Source organism: Camelus ferus, chromosome 5 (genome assembly GCF_009834535.1).
Source record: "Camelus ferus isolate YT-003-E chromosome 5, BCGSAC_Cfer_1.0, whole genome shotgun sequence".
NCBI classification, from domain to species: domain Eukaryota; kingdom Metazoa; phylum Chordata; class Mammalia; order Artiodactyla; family Camelidae; genus Camelus; species Camelus ferus.
Window position 1 is genome coordinate 55,163,055 of NC_045700.1, and position 6,873 is coordinate 55,169,927.

Consider the following 6,873-nt stretch of genomic DNA (forward strand, 5'->3'; position numbering starts at 1 on the left):
ATGTCTATGAGTCTGTCTTTTTTTTTTTTTTTTTTTTTTTGTATTTATGTTTTTGTTTTTTTTTTTAGATTCCACATATGAGCGATCTCATATGGTGTTTTTCTTTCTCCTTCTGGCTTACTTCACTTAGAATGACATTCTCTAGGGACATCCATATTGCTGCAAATGGCATTATGTTGTCGTTTTTTGTTGCTGAATAATATTCCATTATATAAATATAGCACATCTTCTTTATCCAGTCAGCTGTTAATGGACATTTAGGCTGTTTCCATGTCTTGACTATTGTAAATAATGCTGCTATGAAGATTGGGGTGCAGATGTCTTTTTGAAGTAGGGTTCCTTCTGGATATATGTCCAGGAGTGGGATTACTGGGTTATAAAGGCCATAAAAAAATATAAAGAAGGACATTTTATAATGATTATAGGAGTAATACAAGATGAGGATATTACACTCATTAATATTTATGCACCTAATATAGGAGCACCTAAATACATAAAACAATTACTAACAGAGATAAAGGGGGAAATTGATGGGAATACAGTCATAGTCGGAGATTTTAACACCACATTAACATCACTGGACAGATCCTCCAGACAGAAGATAAATAAGATGACAGAGAAGTTAAATGATACAATAGAAAAATTAGATTTGGTGGATATTTTCAGAGCATTACACCCCCCAAAATAAGATATTTTCTTTTCAAATGCACACGGAACATTTTCTAGGATTGATCATGTACTTGGGCACAAAAGAAACCTCAACAATTTTAAGAAGATAGAAATTATCTCAAGCATCTTTACTGACCACAATGCCATGAAACTAGAAATCAACTACAGAAAAACAAAGGAGAATAAAATGAAAGCATGGAGATTAAACAACATGCTATTAATAAACCAGTGGCTCAATGATGAAATCAAAGTTGAAATTGAAAAATACCTTGAGACAAATGAAAATGAAAGCACAACCACATAAAATTTATGGGATGCAGCAAAGGCAGTGCTAAGAAGGAAATCTATAGCGATACAGGCCTTCCTCAAAAAAGAAGAACAATCTCAAATAAACAATCTAACCCACCAGCTAAAAGAATTAGAAAAAGAAGAGCAAAAAACCCAAAGGGCAGCAGAAAGAAGGAAATAATAAAGATCAGGGAGGAAATAAATAGAGATTTAAAAAAAAAAAACCAAAAAATCAGCCAAACCAAAGGCTGGTTTTTTGAAAAAGTAAATAAAATCAACAAACCTCTGACCAAACTCACAAAGAAGAAAAGAAAGCACAAATAAGCAAAATAAGAAAGGAAAATGGAGAAATTACAACAAATAACATAGAAATACAGAATATCATGGGTTTTTTTGATGCAATAGAGAAAAGACAAATATTAGAAAGGTTATGATTTGATTATATTCATGCTTATATTCCTCACTTTTAGAGAGGTGATATTTTGTATAATAGAAATAACTAATATTGGAATCAAATCACTCATTTTGATAAACCTAACTGAAATTTACAAGATAATTGCCATAGTGGTAAATTGTAAGGTGACTCTGTATGGGTCCATGATTGTATTATGTGTGCCCCTTTCATCAACACTCTGAGGGATCTCCACATGTGCTCTGCTTGTTCCCATAAAGAGAATTGCTCAAGAATTCTATTTTGAATGAAATCTCACGTTTATGTACATGGAACTATTAAGTCATATGTCCTCAGAAATATTTTATAGCTTTTCAACTTGAGGAAAAAAACAGAATATGTGTAATCAATCAATGAATTAGTTTTAATTCTCTTTGTCTCCAGGTTAAGTTAGAATTTACAGTTTCTCTAACATAGCAAGCTTGACACTTTTATATGTAACTAAAATATCCCAGACTCCTAAGACTTATAATTTAGTCTCATTTCCTTAATTTTCTTTTAAGTTGAAAGCACTCAACCCTGTATATAAAACTCTTTTCCTTCCTAAGAAATAAAATCAAAATCATGCCTGTCTAAAAGCAGAAAATTTAGTTATATTGTGAGTGTGACCCATTTAAAGCAGCTCTATTTTATGCCTCGCAGTTTTAAATGGACCAGCTTATTTAAGTAACTGAACATAGACAGCCTTAGAAGGGAAACCTAACAACTGGAACAATGTGATGATGATATCTTGTAAATTTCCTTCCTCTGGGATCCATTGGCCTGTCTAAGCTTTATTTTTATTTATTAATTTTTCCCCTCTGTGGAGGATATTTCCTGTAGAGATAGTAGGGGAAAATGAGGGTTATTTTTGTGTTCTTGGCTATTAAGACAATTCTGTTTTACTTTCAGTGTTTTGCTCTGCTCTAAGTGTCTTAGGTGACAATGCATATCTACTTTGCAAGTATTTTCTAAAGCATACCATAATATAAAACACAATTCATGAAATGGGTGAAAAATATCTTTCTCTTTTGTGGGGGTGGGGGGTTGGGGGGGAGAAAGTGTCAGTGTTTATGATAATAGCAATTGAGTGCAGCAGCCAGACCAGTTCAGGTTGTTTTTTTCTAACAGAATTGCTGCTAGACTGAAATTTTGATCAGAAACATCCTCACTGGAGGTCTTTTTCAGGACAGCTTGCAAGTGATGCCAAATTAAGGAGTTCAGGCTAATGTTCTGGGACCCTCTGGATACTATAGCCAGCAAAACAGACCTCAGTAAAATGCCCAGTTCTTGTTGATGTTAGATGGGCTATAGAAGCTTTGGCCAGCTTGTCTTTCCAAAAGAGACAAGAAGGGTGGAGTTGTTATTTAAATAAGCATCAAAAGTACCCTCTGCTTAGTTATTCAGAGCCAAAAAATTAGCATTAAAGTCCTAATGTGGTTAAAAAAAATGTACATTTTCTGAAACAGCATTAGGCAACCCAAAAGCTTTAGACAAACAACTGGCACATTAAGTCTGACATGAAAAATGACCCTCAACTAGGATAATGGAAAACATACCAGCTGTAATACTTGCCTTCTCATCATGGATCATAGCTTTGGCCTGGAGTCTTCATTCCTCTTTGCAGAAGTACCAGCAGTGAGAAAAGCCAATATCTTGGGGTTTTCAGTTGTGTTCAGGTCTGAGTCATGGCCCTGTGTCGGCAAAAATGTGTCAAAGTACTGGCAATATAATGACCCAGAACAGTTATGTCTGTTGGCAAGCCGCAGGCTGGCATAAGGTTGCTCCATGTGTGCTTCCAACTAAACGCTGATTTGCCAGATTCATCAAACGGCTACAGACAGATTTGAGGGCCTATCCATGAGCCTCACTGGTTTTGAAAATTTATGATGGTGGTAAATGAAATGGTAAGATAACTTCTTTTCTCCCTTATTTGAACTTAGGACAAAATTCTAGGTCATTCAAATGTCTTGTTTTAAAATCCAGTCAAAATCATTTATAATTGATAGTGATTGAGGTTTAGGTCAGGAGGAAGCATTTGTCAAAAATTCATTTTAAGCATGTAAGTTCCTCTTTGGATGAGAAAACTGAAATCTGGAGAGATAAAATGTCCACAAAACAAAGAAGTTAAAATAGAATCCGTGTTCCCCAAACCTTCTATTATTAATTCTTTCAGCTGCACAGAGGTCACTTTAACATTGTTGGGAATTGAACTAGTAATTCACTCATGTATTCAGCAAATGTTTATTGGAACTAACCATGTATTAGGTACTGAACTAGGAACTGAACATAAAAAGGTAAGTAGTGTGGGTTTGTGGAGTGTACATTCTAGAATGGGGAGACAGATGATATAATTTCAGGTGAGGTTAAATATTCCTAAATCAATCAAGCTAACCGATCAATTAAATAGCCAGTGAAAAGATAAAATGGGAAGACTTCTTTTGATTTAATGATCAAAGAAGGCATTTCTGAGAAGATATTTGATTTGATATCTGAATAATAAAAATAAATCAGTCCATTGCACAATTTTGAGGAGAGCATTCCAGACAGAAGGAGCACAAAGTGTAAAAGACCCTAAAGTGAAATTAAAATAATTCTCACATGTAGAGGAACAGAAAGAAAACAAGAATGGCAAGAGTAGAGTTGGACTCTACTTGAATTAGGATTTTAACACTGGAAATGGAATGGAGGTTAGATTTGTTTTGAGGACAAAGTTGAAGAACTTGTTGATGGGTAAGATTTAAGGAACGAGAGAAAGAGGGGTATCAAAATAACTTCTGGAATTATTTGGCTTGAGTAACTTGGGAGCTAGAAATGGCATTTATTGAGATAGAGAAGGCATAGAAGCAGGACTTTTTGTGGGGATGGGGAAGATAATCCAGAGTTTTCCTTTGGCCATAAAAAAGATTGAAAAAGCCATTCAAAACTCAGAGAAGCATTTATGTATAAAACCATGCAAGTCAGAGGAGCAGTCAGTGCTCTGCATGCAGCTTGGTGAGTTGTTGGCATCTGGTGCTTATAAGTCTTGAAGAGTACCTCCAGGTATAGAATACATCCAAATATAGAATACATCTAGGTATATAGTACATATAGATGAGGGAGTTGTCCTCTGATGTCACTGCTTCCAGAATATGCTCTTTCCTTAAAGATCCCTAACTTTGAGCACAAATTACTGGACTATATTACTTGCTGTAGCTCCTCATTGTAGCCCTTTACAGATTCTCAGATTACTCTCCCAAAGATTTTAGGTCACAGTTTACTTTCTCTCTCTCTAATACTATTCTTGTCACAATTACTGTAATTTGGAATATTGGCATAGACAATCCTTCCCATACCTTAGCTTCAGAACTTCTTTACCTGTATAATCTTCATTTAACCTACATGCTTGCAGTGTCACCATCTAGATCTTATAACCCCCTCCATAAACTCAAATTCAAACATTCTATTCCCCAAACACCATTGTCTAGCTTCATAATGGTTCCTCTTTATACATGAAGTCCAACAGTTCTTTCAGTAATATTTGATTTTTCTTCCTTTTCCTTCCAGACCTCTCATAATGATCATTTTCTTCTGTATAGTCTTTACTCATTTATCCTCTTCACTCTTCATATTTCTTGCTTGGCAAACTCTAGACACAAATTAAATCCAACCCTTTTCTTACTTTATACCTGCTGCTGGGCAAATGAATATGGCTGGAAATAAAACAACCATGCTTAACATGTTTCAATTTAAATTCATAGCCATTAAATTCAAGTGCCCTCTGGGCAGCCTGCTGCATTTCCATTGCCAAGTCATTCTTCCACAGTCCAGACAACTTTTTAACACCTCCTGTATCTTCCAACTTTCAGCACCTCTATCTTTCCTTCTTTCTTAGCTGATAACCTTGATTTCTGTTTCATTGGAGAAAAAAAAATGTATCAGTATAAAAGAATTTGGACCTCTCCAACAGTAAATCTACCAACCTCCCAAATCTAGCATTGATATACTCTGCCAGCTCCTCTGTTAAAAGATAATTCTGCATACTCATGGGAAAGGCTAACCCATTCATTTGTGCACTGAATCTCATCCCTCACCCTCTAGCCTATTCAAAGAGATTACCTCAGAAATTGTCCTCTCTTCTGTGTTATTATTTTTCCCTCTTACAAAATTATCCTCATTGGAATATTAACTTACTTTTACAACTGTTTTCTTAATAAACATCCTCCTCTTTGAGCCTATATCCTCCTTCAGGTATCACCCATATTTCTGGTGACCTATTCCCCAAAATTCCTTAAAACAGCTCTCTGTACTCCCTGTCTTCACTTCTATTTTTCCATTCTTTCTATCTTTTCTCTTCTTGCTTTATTAAGATACAAAGTAACTATAAGTTTTGATTTTTTTTAGATTCTGCATATAAGTGAGAGCCTGCAGTGTAGTTGACCCTTGAATGACAGGGGTTTGAATTGCACAGGTCTACATATACACAGATTTTTTTTCAATAGTAGGTCCTACAGTTCTATACAGTCCATGGCGGTTTGAATCCATGGACTTGGAAGTACAGATAGGAAGGAACCTGATATGGAGGGCTGACTATAAGTTCTGCACGTATTTTCCACGGCATGAAGTGACAGTGCCCCAAACCCTTCTTTGTTCAAGGGTCAACTGTATTTGTCTTTCTTGTCTGACTTATTTTACTTAACATCATGCCCTTCAGGTCCATCACTGTTGTGGCAGATGGCAGAATTTCCTTCTCTTTTATGTCTGGGCAGTATTCCATTGTATGTGTAACCATATTTTAAAAAATCTATTTAGCTGTTGATGGATACGTAGGTTATTTCTATGTGTTGACTGTTGTAAATAATATGAAACATGCAGGTGCAGATAACTCTTAAAGATACTGTTTTCATCTTTTGTCTTTTTGATGATAGACATTTCAACAGGTGTGAGGTGGTATCTCATTATGATTTTGACTACCTTTCCCTGAAGATTAGTGATGTTAAGCATCTTTTCATGTACCTGTTGACCGTTTGTATGTCTCTCTTGGAGAAATGTCTATTTAGGTCTTCTGCCCATTTTCAAATTGGTTTTCTTTTTTCTGTTGAGTTGTATGAGGTTCTTGTATGTTTTAGATATGAACTTTTTATCTGATACATTGTTTGCAAACATTTTCTCCCATTCCACAGGTGACCTTTTCATTTTAATATTCCTTTTGCCATGTGAAAACTTAGCTTGATATTTGATGTCGTCCCATTTATTTATTCCTGCTTTTACTTTTAATGTCATATCCCAAAAAAACACTGTCAAAACCAATGTCAAGGAGCTTTCTCCCTACATTCTCTTTTGAAAGTTTTACAGTTTTAGGTCTTACATTTCAATCTTGAATCCATTTCAGGTTGATTGTTGTGAGTAGTGTGGGGTTCAGTTTCATTCTTTTGCATGTGAATATCCAGTTTTCCCAACACCTTTTATTGAAAAGACTGCCCCTTCCCCATTGAGTATTCTTGGCT